General features: G+C 47.8%; 1 pseudogene; it reads left to right on the plus strand.

Moving 5' to 3' along the window:
• The first annotated feature begins 6122 nt into the window (after window positions 1–6122).
• On the plus strand, window positions 6123–6242 carry LOC134983651 (5S ribosomal RNA; annotated as a pseudogene).
• The last annotated feature ends 7904 nt before the right edge of the window (window positions 6243–14146 follow it).

Genomic DNA, 14146 nt, shown 5'->3' on the forward strand with positions numbered 1-14146 from the left:
TTGAAGGTACCTGTTGATAAAAAGCAGGAGGCTATCCTGAAGTCTGTATTTACACACTCAGGTACTAGACTGAAACCTGCAGATCGTGCTGCTGCAGTGTGGTCGGTGACCCTGTCACGCATACTAGTTTGCTAATATGAGAACATATTAAAGACGTCGTCTTATATATGAGGGATGCACAAAGGGATATTTTGCCGGCTGGCATCCAAAATGAATGTAATGTCCATTCTGTCAGGAGGGTATTAGAGACCTGTCACTGGACAGGTGATGCTGACTTAAAAGGCGCATAGAGATTCTGCCTTATATGGGTGAGGAATTATTTGGGGATGGTCTCTGGGACCTCGTATCCACAGCAACTGCTGGGAAGAAATATTTTTACCTCAGGTTTCCTCACAGACTAAGGAAGCACTGTATTATCAGGTACAGTCCTTTCGGCTTCAGAAAAGCAAGCGGGTCAAATGGCGCTTCCTTTCTGTACAGAGACAAGGGAAGAGGGAAAAAGCTGCACCAGTCAGCCTGTTCCCAGAATCAAGATTCTTCCCCCGCTTCCTGTGAGTCCACAGCATGACGCGGGTGCTCCACAGGTGTAGCCAGGTACGGTGGGGGGCCGTCTCAAAAATTTCAGCAATTAGTGGGCTCGCTCACAGGTGGATCCCTGTTTCTTTCAAGTAGTATTTCAGGGGTACAAGCTGGAATTCGAGATGTCTCCCCCCAGCCGTTTCCTAAAATATGCCTTGCTGACAACTCCCTCAGGCAGGGAGGCTGTGCTAGAGGCAAATTAATAAGCGGTATTCCCAGCAGGTAATAGTCAAGGTGCCCCTACTTCAACAAGGACGGGGTTACTATTCCACACGGTTTGGGGTACCGAAACCGCATGGTTCGGTTTGACCCATTTTATATTTAAAATCCTTGAACACATAAAAAAAAATTCAAGTTCAAGATGGAATCGCTCAGGGCGGTTATTGCAAGCATGGACGAGGGGGATTACATGGTATCCCGGGACATCAAGGATGCTTACCTGCATGTCCTCATTTACCATCCTCGCCAGGAGTACCTCAGATTTGTGGTACAGGATTACCATTACCAAGTCCAGACACTGCCGTTTGGACTGTACATGGCACCGAGGGTGTTTTATCAAGGTAATGGCCGAAATGATGATACTCCTTCGAAAAAAGGGAGTTTTAATTATCCCGTACTTGGACAATCTCCTTATAAGGGCGAGGTCCAAGGAGCAGTTGGTAGTCGGGGTAGCACTATTTTGGAAAGTGCTACAACAGCACGGTTGGATTCTAAACAGTCCAAAGTCACAGCTGGTTCCTATGACACGTCTACTGTTCCTGGGGATGGTTCTGGACATAAACCAGAAATAGTGTTTCTCCCGGAGGAGAAAGCCAAGAAGTTGTCATCTCTAGTCAGAGACCTCCTGAAGCCAAAACAGGTAGCGGTGCATCATTGCACGCGAGTCCTGGGAAAAATGGTAGCTTCCTACGAAGCAATCCCATTAGGCAGGTTCCATACAAGAACTTTTCAGAGGGACCTGTTGGACAAGTGGTCCGGATCGCATCTTCCGATGCATAGGCTGATAACCCTGTCTCCAAGGATCAGGGTATCTCTACTGTGGTGGCTGCAGAGTGCCCATCTTCGAGAGGGCCGCAGGTTCGGCATACAGGACTAGGTCCTAGTGACCATGGATGACAGCCTTTGAGGCTGGGGCGCAGTCACACAGGGAAGAAACTTCCAGGGACTTTGGTCAAGTCAGGTGATTTCCCTACACATAAATATTTGGGACTTGAGGGCCACTTACAATGCCCTGAGTCCGGCAAGGCCTCTGCTTCAAAACCAGCCGGTACTTATCCAGTCAGACAACATCACGGCAGTCGCCCATGTAAACCAACAGGGCGGCACAAGAAGCAGGATGGCGATGGCAGAAGCCACAAGGATTCTCCGATAGGCGGAAAATCATGTTAGCACTGTCAGCAGTGTTCATTCCCGGAGTGGACAACTGGGAAGCAGATCTTCTCAACAGACACGACCTCCACCCGGGAGAGTGGGGACTTCCTCCAGAAGTCTTCCAAAGGATTGTACACCATTGGGAAAGGCCACAGGTGGACATGATGGCGTCCCGCCTCAACAAAAAGCTATAAAAGATATTGCGCCAGGTCAAGGGACCCTCAGGCGATAGCTGAGGACGCTCTGGTAACACCGTGGGTGTACCAGTCGGTTTATGTGTTCTCCCCTCTGCCTCTCATACCAAAGGTACTGAGAATAATAAGAAGGCGAGGAGTAAGAACGATACTCGTGGTTCCGGACTGGCCAAGAAGAGCTTGGTACCCAGAACTTCAAGAATTTATATCAGAGGACCCATGGCCTCTGCCACTCAGACAGGACCTGCGGCAGCAGGGGCCCTGTCTGTTCCAAGACTTACCGCGGCTGCGTTTGACGGCATGGCGGTTGAATGCCGGATCCTGAAGGAAAAGGGCATTCCGGACGAAGTCATTCCTACGCTTACTAAAGCCAGGAAAGAGGTTACAGCAAATCATTATCACCGCATATGGCGGAAATATGTTGCATGGTGTGAGGCCGAAAGGGCCCCAACAGAGGAATTTCAACTAGGTCGATTTCTGCATTCCCTGCAAGCAGGAGTGAATATGGGCCTTAAATTAGGCTCCATTAAAGTACAGATCTCGGCTCTGTCGATTTTCTTTCAAAAAGAACTAGCTTCAGTACCTGAAGTTCAGACATTTATAAAAGGAGTGCTGCATATTCAGCCCCCGTTTGTGCCTCCTGTGGCACCTTGGGATCTCAACGTGGTGTTGAGTTTTCTTAAAATCACATTGGTTGAGCCACTGAAGACCGTGGATCTGTAATATCTCACTTGGAAAGTGGTCATGTTATTGGCCTTGGCTTCGGCCAGGCGAGTATCAGAATTGGCGGCTTTGTCATGTAAAAGCCCTTATCTGATTTTCCATATGGATAGGGCAGAATTGAGGACTTGTCCCCAGTTTCTCCCTAAGGTGGTGTCAGCGTTTCACCTGAACCAACCTATTGTGGTGCCTGCGGCTACTAGGGACTTGGAGGACTCCAAGTTGTTAGACGTGGTCAGGGCCCTGAAAATATATGTTTCCAGGACGGCTGGAGTCAGAAAATCTGACTCGCTGTTTATCCTATATGCACCCACAAACTGGGTGCTCCTGCTTCTACGCAGACTATTGCTCGTTGGATTTGTAGTACAATTCAGCTTGCACATTCTGTGGCAGGCCTGCCACAGCCAAAATCTGTCAATGCCCATTCCACAAGGAAGGTGGGCTCATCTTGGGCGGCTGTCCGAGGGGTCTCGGCTTTACAACTTTGCCGAGCTGCTACTTGGTCAGGGGCAAACACGTTTGCAAAATTCTATAAATTTGATACCCTGGCTGAGGAGGACCTGGAGTTCTCTCATTCGGTGTTGCAGAGTCATCCGCACTCTCCCGCCCGTTTGGGAGCTTTGGTATAATCCCCATGGTCCTTACGGAGTCCCCAGCATCCACTAGGACGTCAGAGAAAATAAGAATTTACTCACCGGTAATTCTATTTCTCGTAGTCCGTAGTGGATGCTGGGCGCCCATCCCAAGTGCGGTTTATCTGCAATACTTGTACATAGTTATTGTTAACTAAATCGGGTTGTTATTGTTGAGCCATCTGTTGAGAGGCTCTGTTGTTTCATACTGTTAACTGGGTATAGTATCACAAGTTGTACGGTGTGAATGGTGTGGCTGGTATGAGTCTTACACGGGATTCAAAATTCTTCCTTATTGTGTACGCTCGTCCGGGCACGGTGTCCTAACGGAGGCTTGGAGGAGGGTCATAGTGGGAGGAGCCAGTGCACACCAGGTAGTCTAAGATCTTTCTAGAGTGCCCAACCTCCTTCGGAGCCCGCTATTCCCCATGGTCCTTACGGAGTTCCCAGCATCCACTACGGACTACGAGAAATAGATTTACCGGTGAGTAAATTCTTATTTTTAGCATTATCTGGCTAGTTTCTCTTCGGACAAGGAGGACACACCGCGACTACACGCTGCATCTGGAGAGCAGCGGCTGCACGCGGACTACAGCTGACAATCTCCCCACACCCTCCACATAGAAGTCAGCACACGGCTTCACTTCCAGCGCACCTCCAGAGCCAGTTACCAGCGGCGAATGGCCGCAGACAGCCTCCACAGCAGGATTGATAGTGGTATCGTATGAACACATACCCTGTACCTCATATATACGTAATATTGCCTTATCAGGATAATAATTTACTTTAAAGGCGATGCACTGATAGGTTGTTTGTATTCTGGCTGCTCCAAGAGGTGCTGGAGCTGTGAGGCATCCAATAGGTGTTTGGGAGCAACTTGGCATGTGTTGGGAGTTACTTGGTATTATCATTAGAGGTATTAAAAGCCAAAGAGCAGATTACTGTGCAAAGACCTTTAAGCTGTGGTTTAGCATCAACCTTGCAGCACACGGCTATTTAATTATTACTGCCTGCTATGGCTAATGAATAATACCTTCAGCCTACCTGCTTTTTCTTCATTTTTTTCTCATTATAGCCTCTCAGACACATTGTAAAAATTTTTGGCTCAAGCATAAGAGGCTTATATATAGTGAGAATTATTGGCTGGTGATACAATTTTAGGGGCCACACATAATATTGGTGTTATTGCCCCATTAAATATCACCACTCTATCCTGTTTAAGAAATTCTGCAGCATATTGCTAATTAATTGTTAGTATGCACATTACTGCCCGGTATAACCATTGAACAAAACTTTCAGCTGTTTATCTGCTCCTTTTTTTCTCATTATAGCCTCTTTTTACACATTGTAAGAATTTTTTCTCAAGTTTTAGAGGCCTATATATAGTGAGATTCATTGGTTGGTGATATAAAGTAAGGGGCTACATACACTGTATCACTGATGGTATTGCCTCATTGAATATCACCATTCTATCCTGGCTATGCAAGTGGACAAGATATCCCCTTGCATATGATAACTGTCCTTATTAATTATATAGTGGACATCTCTGCATATAATTGTTATGCACACCAGTGCCTGCAGGAATGTACTGGTGTCTGAACGGAGAGGGATGCAAAACAAATGAACTCACAGACAGACTGGGGAATATGACATTACGTACACAGAAGGTGATAGGGTAATAAAATCAACACAAAGTGAACAGAGAAGCCCAGAGGCTAAGAAACTGGGTGTCTCCCTAGTATTAGGAATGCTCAGATGGAAAGAAGCGAGATGTTGTGTTTTAATACGTAGAGAACCCGAAATGCCGTTACTAAGGGCAACAGCAAAACCCTAAAGGGTTACCAACGGGTGTGGCAGTAAACTCCTTGGTCAGAGATGGAATAATAGACACAAGGAGAGTCTCCACAATCCTAGTCCTCACTTGCAGTGCACTGGTTCATCTTACTGCCACTAAACTGACACCTGAACACCTTGCACAGTGAGACAGGATTTTGGCAGGCAAGTCTGAGAATACAGCCGCAAACTTGCTAAGTTCACAGAGTAGCAAAAGAACCCCAGCAAGTTAAACGACTGACTCCAGTCTTACTGCTAGGTCTGGATTGGCAGAGTGTAGTACCAAATCCCAAGGCCTATTTGCAGTAAGCAACAAACAAATACAAAGCTACACAGTACTGGCTAACTTTCAGGAACTGACTAACCAACAAAGATTCAGCAGCATCTGCTTAACCTGAGAAGAGGGTTTATATAGCAGGTGCTGTCCACGCCTCACTCAGACCTCACAGACTGAGCACAAAAACCAGCACCGGATCCCCTGCCGTGCACAAAGCCTGTAACCACTGCACAGCAAAAGACCCGAACCGGAGTATCAGCTGCGCTCAGGTTACTCCGCTAGCACTTGTCTCCCGGTTGCCATGACGACGTGGCAGCACAGGGCAGGAGACCCTAACAATAATTCTTGCACATGATAATTGTTCCACTATCCCTTATTGGATTTTGCTGTAATCGCACTCCCTAGTTTTGGGCATAAGTTCAATACAGAGTTTTGAACACACGATTGACTCAGATCAATTGGAATATTTGTTCGGGCGAGACGGGTATTGGGATCGACTGAACGGGCAGATAAAACTATTGCGGACATACCCCACTGGAGATGCCCGATCTCGTCTGATCTTGGAAGCCAAGCAGTGGAGGGCCGGGTCAGTACTCGGATGGGAGACCACCTTGGAACACCCTGGTACTGCAAAAAATTCTTCTGCCCGATCTAGAGGGATCCCTATTAATACCAACTAGCACTCGGTTCTGTATGACTTATGATTCAATTCTCTACGCTAAAATAAGCCTGAATAGGATTGCTGTAGAATAAATGATGGTCATATATTACGCAAAAGCGTCATTGTGATTACAGTAAATCCACTAGCCCTAAGACTTGGATTCCGGCTTTCCATTGTGTTATCTGAAACCATATGAATTATTCTCCATATAGTGCTATATTTTCGCGTAGCTTTATTATTCACGTATATTTTTCTCCTTAATTACCCTTTTTTGAACAAATAAAGTTATTTCTTACCAGAATTTATTAAAATACACCTATTCCTCTGAATTGAGTGCTCCTACACAAGAGTCTACTTTCCAACCTTCTTGTGTTCGTTTTCTCTAGTTTCTCTTCGCCGTAAGGACATAACCATGAGAGGGCTAATAAGGTCCTTTCGAATAAGAACGTGACCATAATGTCCTTCTGGCGAAGAGAAAATAGCTGATTTTAGCATTATCTGGCTAGTTTCTCTACCCCGTAAGGACATAACCATGAGAGGGCTAATAAGGTCCTTTCGGATAAGAACGTGACCATAATGCATACTTGCCTACCCTCCCGAAATGGCCGGGAGGCTCCAGAAAATCGGGTGACCCTCCCGGCCCCCCGGAATGGTGGGCAAGCCTCCCACTTTCCCCCTCGGCCGCCCGCAGCAGAGAACAAGCGGGCAGCCCGAGGGGGTCCGATGACGCGATTCGTGCTGAATCGCGCATCGTAGCTCCGCCCCCCGCTATGCAGCGCCTCATTTCTCGGCACAGCACAGCGGGGGGTGGAGTCACGATGACGCGACCGTGATGCAACGCCCCCGGACTGCCCATCCTGCTGCCGGCCACGCTTCCCATACACCTACAACGCTGCCTCCTCCCGGAGGAGGAGGCAGCAAAGTAGATAAGTATGCCATAATGTCCTTATGGTGAAGAGAAAATATCTGATTTTAGCATTATCTGGCTAGTTTCTCTTCGCCGTAAGGACATAACCATGAGAGGGCTAATAAGGTCCTTTCGGATAAGAACGTGACCATAATGTCCTTATGGTGAAGAGAAAATAGCTTATTTTAGCATTATCTGGCTAGTTTCTCTTCGCCATAAGGACATAACCATGAGAGGGATAATAAGGTCCTTTCGGATAAGAATGTGACCATAATGTCCTGATGGTGAAGAGAAAATATCTGATTTTAGCATTATCTGGCTATTTTCTCTTCTCCGTAAGGACATAACCATGAGAGGGCTAATAAGGTCCTTTCGGATAAGAACGTGACCATAATGTCCTGATGGTGAAGAGAAAATATCTGATTTTAGCATTATCTGGCTATTTTCTCTTCTCCGTAAGGACATAACCATGAGAGGGCTAATAAGGTCCTTTCGGATAAGAACGTGACCATAATGCATACTTGCCTACCCTCCCGGAATGGCCGGGAGGATCCAGAAAATCGGGTGACCCTCCCGGCCCCCCGGAATAGTGGGCAAGCCTCCCGCTTTCCCCCTCGGGCCGCCCGCAGCAGAGAACAAGCGGGCAGCCCGAGGGGGTCCGATGACGCGATTCGCGCTGAATCGCGTCATCGTAGCTCCGCCCCCCGCTATGCAGCGCCTCGTTTCTCGGCACAGCACAGCGGGGGGCGGAGTCACGATGACGCGACCGTGATGCAACGCCCCCGGACCGCCCATCCTGCTGCCGGCCACGCGCCCGAACCGCCTATCCTGCTGCCGGCCACGCTTCCCATACACCTACAACGCTGCCTCCTCCCGGAGGAGGAGGCAGCAAAGTAGGTAAGTATGCCATAATGTCCTTATGGCGAAGAGAAAATATCTGATTTTAGGAATATCTGGCTAGTTTCTCTTCGCCGTAAGGACACAACCATCAGAGGGCCAATAAGATCCTTTCGGATAAGAACGTGACCATAATGTCCTGATGACGAAGAGAAAATAGCTGATTTTAGCATTATCTGGCTAGTTTCTCTTCGCTGTAAGGACACAACCATCAGAGGGCCAATAAGATCCTTTACACAAAGAGAAAATAGCCAAGTGTCAGTAGAAGTGGTTGATTTACTTTCATATACAGGACCTGACCACTAGGTGGCAAAAAAGTCCTTATCACGACGGTAAAGTAGACTGCTCTGCATAGATTAAGATAATTTCTCTTCATCATAAAGACCACGTCCTTATGGCGAAGAGAAAATATACTCAACCGGCCTGTTATGTAGGGCAGCAGGGTTCTGTCACACACTGGCTGACGTGATTTCTGATACAGTGGGGTAAATTTACTAAGCTCCCGATTTTGACCGAGATGCCGTTTTTTCTTCAAAGTGTCATCTCGGTCATTTACTAAGCACTAATCACGGCAGTGATGAGGGCATTCGTAATTTTTTTCAAGTTTAGGTAAAAAATTACGAATGAATACACCATCGGTCAAAACGCGGCTGTTTAAGTATGAATCTCGGTCATTTACTAAGAAGTGCAAAGCAAAAAACAGACAAACACTGCCGTGAAAAATTACAACTCGTAAAAAAGTGCTAAAAAAAAACAGACCTACTTTTTATATTCGTGATTGCATAGGCATGCAGGGATCCATGAGATCCGTGCATGTCTATCAGTGGGAAGGGGTGGGATTTTTTTTTTTTTCTTAAAAAAAAATGCGTGGGGTCCCCCCTCCTAAGCATAACCAGCCTCGGGCTCTTTGAGCCGATCCTGGTTGCAAAAATATGGGTAAAAAAATGACAGGGGTTCCCCCATATTTAAGCAACCAGCATCGGGCTCTGCACCTGGTCCTGGTTCCAAAAATACGGGGGACAAAAAGAGTAGGGGTCCCCCGTATTTTTAAAACCAGCACCGGGCTCCACTAGCTGGACAGATAATGCCACAGCCGGGGGTCACTTTTATATAGTGCCCTGCGGCCGTGGCATCAAAAATCCAACTAGTCACCCCTGGCCGGGGTACCCTGGGGGAGTGGGGACCCCTTCAATCAAGGGGTCCCCCCCCCCAGCCACCCAAGGGCCAGGGGTGAAGCCCGAGGCTGTCCCCCCCATCCAATGGGCTGCGGATGGGGGGGGCTGATAGCCTTTGTTGTATTTTAAAAGATATTGTTTTTAGTAGCAGTACTACAAGTCCCAGCAAGCCTCCCCCGCATGCTGGTACTTGGAGAACCACAAGTACCAGCATGCGGCGGAAAAACTGGCCCGCTGGTACCTGTAGTACTACTACTAAAAAAATACCCAAAAAAAGACAAGACACACACCGTGAAAGTATAATTTTATTACATACATACACACATACATACATACTTACCTTAAGTTCCCACGCAGGTCGGTCCTCTTCTCCAGTAGAATCCAAGGGGTACCTGTTGAAGAAAATATACTCACGAGATCCAGGGGTCCAGGCTCCTCGGCAAATCCAGGGTTAATCCACGTACTTGAATAAAATAAAAAAACGGTGTCCCGACCACGAACTGAAAGGGGACCCATGTTTGCACATGGGTCACCTTTCCACGAATGCCAGAAACCCACTTTGACTTCTGTCTAAGTGGGTTTCCTCAGCCAATCAGGGAGCGCCACGTTGTAGCACTCTCCTGATCAGCTGTGTGCTCTTCACTGACAGGCAGCACGCGGCACTGTTACAATGTAGCGCCTATGCGCTACATTGTAACCAATGATGGGAACTTTCTGCCCTGCGGTTGACCTAAAGTGACGTCACCGCTGAGCAGAAAGTTCCCATCATCGGTGTTTATTGTGTTTGTCTCTCAGTCTGCATGTTATATATATATATATATATACTAGGGAAGTCCCACACTCTCACCCAACACAGGTAGCGGCTGGGGTGCCAATCAAAGCCTGGCCCAATCGGGGTCAGACTCATAGTACAATACAGAGTACATCCACATAAAGTGGAAGACAGATAGCACTCTCCAGACTTGCGTAGTCGATACCAAAATAATTTATTCAAAAAATGGTTCCTTTAAATTCAAATCACAAAAGATAAGGAAAGGGCTCACCAACGTTTCGGTCCCATATTGGGACCTTTTTCAAGGTAGTTGCCAATCAGTGAAAAGTCCAGTACATTAGCAGCATCATCAGCAATACACAAAGGAACCAGGAGCACTGCAATGCGCCTCCCAGGTCCCCTATATATACCTAAGTGTGATTCAAGTAACTCAGATGGGACGGCTACAGCCGGTTGCGTCACTTCCGGTCGAGACCGGAAGTGACTATGCGCCCGGGTCCGTCTTGTATTACAATGTAATGGCGTATCAGAAGCGCAGAGGGAGTATTAATGGGTACAGTCAGTGTCCCGCCAAACGCATAATGGAGGTTTAAATGCTGTGGGTGCACTAATGTTTATTTAGCTGCGGCAACGTCCTAATGCCGCTACATCACTTCCGGTGTATGCCGGAAGTGACGGTAACCATGGTAGCATTGCTAAGTAAATGGGGCCGTCCTATAAACAATGCAATAGCGCTTTGGAAGCGCATGGGGAGTATTGGTGGGTACAGTCAGTGCCCCGCCCAACAAGGAATAGGAGTGTAAATACTGTGGATGCATCAATGTTTACGTTGCTACGGCAACGTCCTATTGCCGCTACATCACTTCCGGTATGTACCGGAAGTAACGGTTACCATGGTGGCGTCGCTGTGTATGGGGCCGCACCAGCACTAAAAGACAGTCTACTGGACATAGTGTTGCCAGTATACTGGTCTGGTATATGGGAGACCTGGTTAGCGCACCTAGTTATTCCGGGAGCAAAACATAACTAAGTAAATAAATAGATAGTGTTATCTATTGAATACATCATGAACCTGTGCATCATGCGCAGACATAGAAAAAAAGGTGTTTAAAGCCAAAAGACACAAACAAAAAAACACCAACCAAGGAGACAGGTCACATAGGGATATGGTGTACAATAATGGTGCCAGTGGAAACTGACACCAGCAACAAACACAAATAGAAATACCACTAACTCAGCCCGAAATAGAGGTCTTAGAATGTCATCATGAAGTTTATAAGTCACATCCACTGTGGTAAATATAGTACCAATTGACCAAATTACCCAGTGGTAGTGTATTATCCCGGCGCCCTCATATTGAAGGTATTGAGAGCCCGGGGGTACACATAAAGTAATGGTGTCACGATCCGGGTATCTGGACGCCATTTCTTACCTATCAGATGCCTCCTAAGGCTGGCTCAGCGCTCCAGGACCGGATTCCATCTGTTACCCTGATGTGCACATCCCCGTATCCTCTCCTGTCTCTCTGGACGCAGTCACAGTACGCCTTATACATCTGGCATGGCGTCTCCCGCGGCCTCCGCCGCCGTCCCTGAGCTTCTGCATTCAGAGTGGCGATTACGTCAGCCGCGGCCTCCGCTGTGTCCGCGTGGTCGGATGTTCATCTGTCAGCCTGGCGTCTCCTGTCTCCGGTGGCCGGCGCCGCCATTACTGTTTTCCAGACCGCATGGATTACAATCCAAACTTCCCTCCAAGTGTCTGCATGGGCGCAGCCATCTTGGATTCTGTCAGCTGATCATTCCTACCAATCCGTTGTCAGTATTATTAATTTGCATAATTGCCTAGCCAATGCCTTCCTTGCTGCAGGTATAAATAGGTTGTGCCTGAGCAAGGAAGGCGTCAGTGCTTTGGTTGTCAAACCTTGTTCCAGTTTGTCTCTCTTCTGTGAATGTCTTCCAGGTTCCAGCTCCTGTCTCCAGACTTCTGCTATAGAGACCCGCACCAGCATTCCATCTGCGGTGTAGCCTGACTCTCCGATCCATACTGGACTCACCTGTTTCCAGCTACAACATCACCTGCTTCCAGCTCTGCTTCCAGCAGTGTACAGCTTCTCTTAAAGGGCCGGTGTCCTTTCTGCAGTTTACCACTCTCCACCAGTATTATCACTTCTCCGCTCTCAAATTCTACATTTCATCTATATTGCATCGCTCTCAAGCTTTATTTATTATTTAACTGGTTCCAGCCAGTATCCACTCCTTGCCAACACCTGTCTGGTTCTAACCAGTACCCACAGCAGCATTTTACCTACAGCAGTCCAGCTTTCCCTGGAACACCAGCTGGTACGACCCTGGGCTTTCCTCATTGCTACAGTTGAGCCTGGTAAGGACTTTCCAACTTGCAGATAATAAGAACTGTCTCATACCATCAGAGCTCTGTGGCCCCTGCCACCCTGTAGTACCCAGGAACTGTATTATATTTCTCTGCTGATTTTTATGTTTCTTTTTACTGCTACTGTGATGCATGGAGTTTGTCATAAATAAACATCATTGACTTTTACTCAAGTTGTCGTGGTCACGCCTTCGGGCGGTTTCTCTTCATGTTACTTACATGTCCAGGGGTCTGATACAACCTCCCAGGTTTCGGTACATCTCAGCCCCTATAACTGAGGCTGCCTTCCGTCAGCTCAGGCCCTCAGTTGTGACAGTAAGCACTGACCTAATGAATTCAGCCGGAGACCAGGATTAAGCGGCCAGGCCGATGCAAGAACTGGCAGCCCGACTAGAACATCAGGAGGCTGCACAGGGCCACATCATCCGCTGTCTCCAGGATCTCTCTACTCGGCTGGATGGGATTCAGACAACTCTCCGTGGACCAGGCGCGTCTGGTGCGTCAACCACAGTGACTCCAACTATAACCCCACCCACCTTACCCATTTCTGCTCCACGTCTTCATCTTCCGACGCCAGCAAAATTTGAGGGATCTCCAAGATTCTGCAGGGGATTTCTCAACCAGTGCGAGATTCAGTTTGAGCTACAACCTGGCAATTTTCCCAGTGACCGTACAAAAATTGCCTACATCATCTCTCTTCTCAGTGGCTCAGCCCTTGACTGGGCATCACCGTTATGGGAGAGGTCCGACACCCTGCTATCTTCTTACACCGCATTCGTGTCAAAATTCAGGCGCATCTTCGACGAGCCAGGCCGGGTAACTTCAGCTTCGTCTGAGATTCTCCGTTTACGCCAGGGATCACGTACTGTAGGACAATATCTTATACAGTTCCAGATCCTGGCATCTGAACTGGCATGGAACGACGAGGCCCTGTATGCTGCATTCTGGCATGGTTTATTCGAGCGTATTAAAGATGAGTTAGTTACCAGAGACTTACCCTCCAAGTTAGATGAGCTAATCTCACTTTGTACGAAAGTTGACTTACGTTTCAGAGAGAGAGCAACTGAGCGTGGAAGATCATCTGCTCCAAAATCTTCTGCTCCTCCTCCTCGCCAACTGTCACCAACTAAAGATGAACCCATGCAAATTGTTTGTTCCCGTTTAACTCCTGCTGAGCGCCGAAAGCGTCTCTCTGAGTCTCTGTCTGTATTGTGCAGCTCCGTCTCACACTATTAATGCCTGTCCCAAACGTCCGGGAAACTCCAAATCCTAGCTCGCCAAGGAGAGGGCCGGCTAGGAATAATGATCTCCTCTCCATCTTCTCAAGATTGTAATCTCCCAGTCTCGCTTCAAGTTGCTCAACGTTATCAGAACGTCATTGCCCTCCTGGATTCCGGAGCAGCTGGGAACTTTATTACCGAAGCCTATGTTAAACGGTGGTCCCTACCCACCGAGAGACTTCCTTCCTCCTTTTCCTTAACTGCCGTGGATGGCAGTAAAATTTTTGATACAGTTATTGCTCTAAGGACTCTACCAGTTCGTCTGAGAGTGGGAGTTCTTCATTCCGAACTTATTTCACTTTTAGTGATTCCAAGAGCCACACATCCTGTGGTCCTGGGCCTTCCATGGCTCCGTCTTCACAATCCTACAATTGATTGGACGACTACGCAAATTCTGGCATGGGGTCCCTCCTGTGCTGAGACATGTTTGTGTAAAGTGTTGCCTGTCTGTTCTTCCTCC

Source organism: Pseudophryne corroboree, assembly GCF_028390025.1.
Source record: "Pseudophryne corroboree isolate aPseCor3 chromosome 3 unlocalized genomic scaffold, aPseCor3.hap2 SUPER_3_unloc_2, whole genome shotgun sequence".
Taxonomy (NCBI): domain Eukaryota; kingdom Metazoa; phylum Chordata; class Amphibia; order Anura; family Myobatrachidae; genus Pseudophryne; species Pseudophryne corroboree.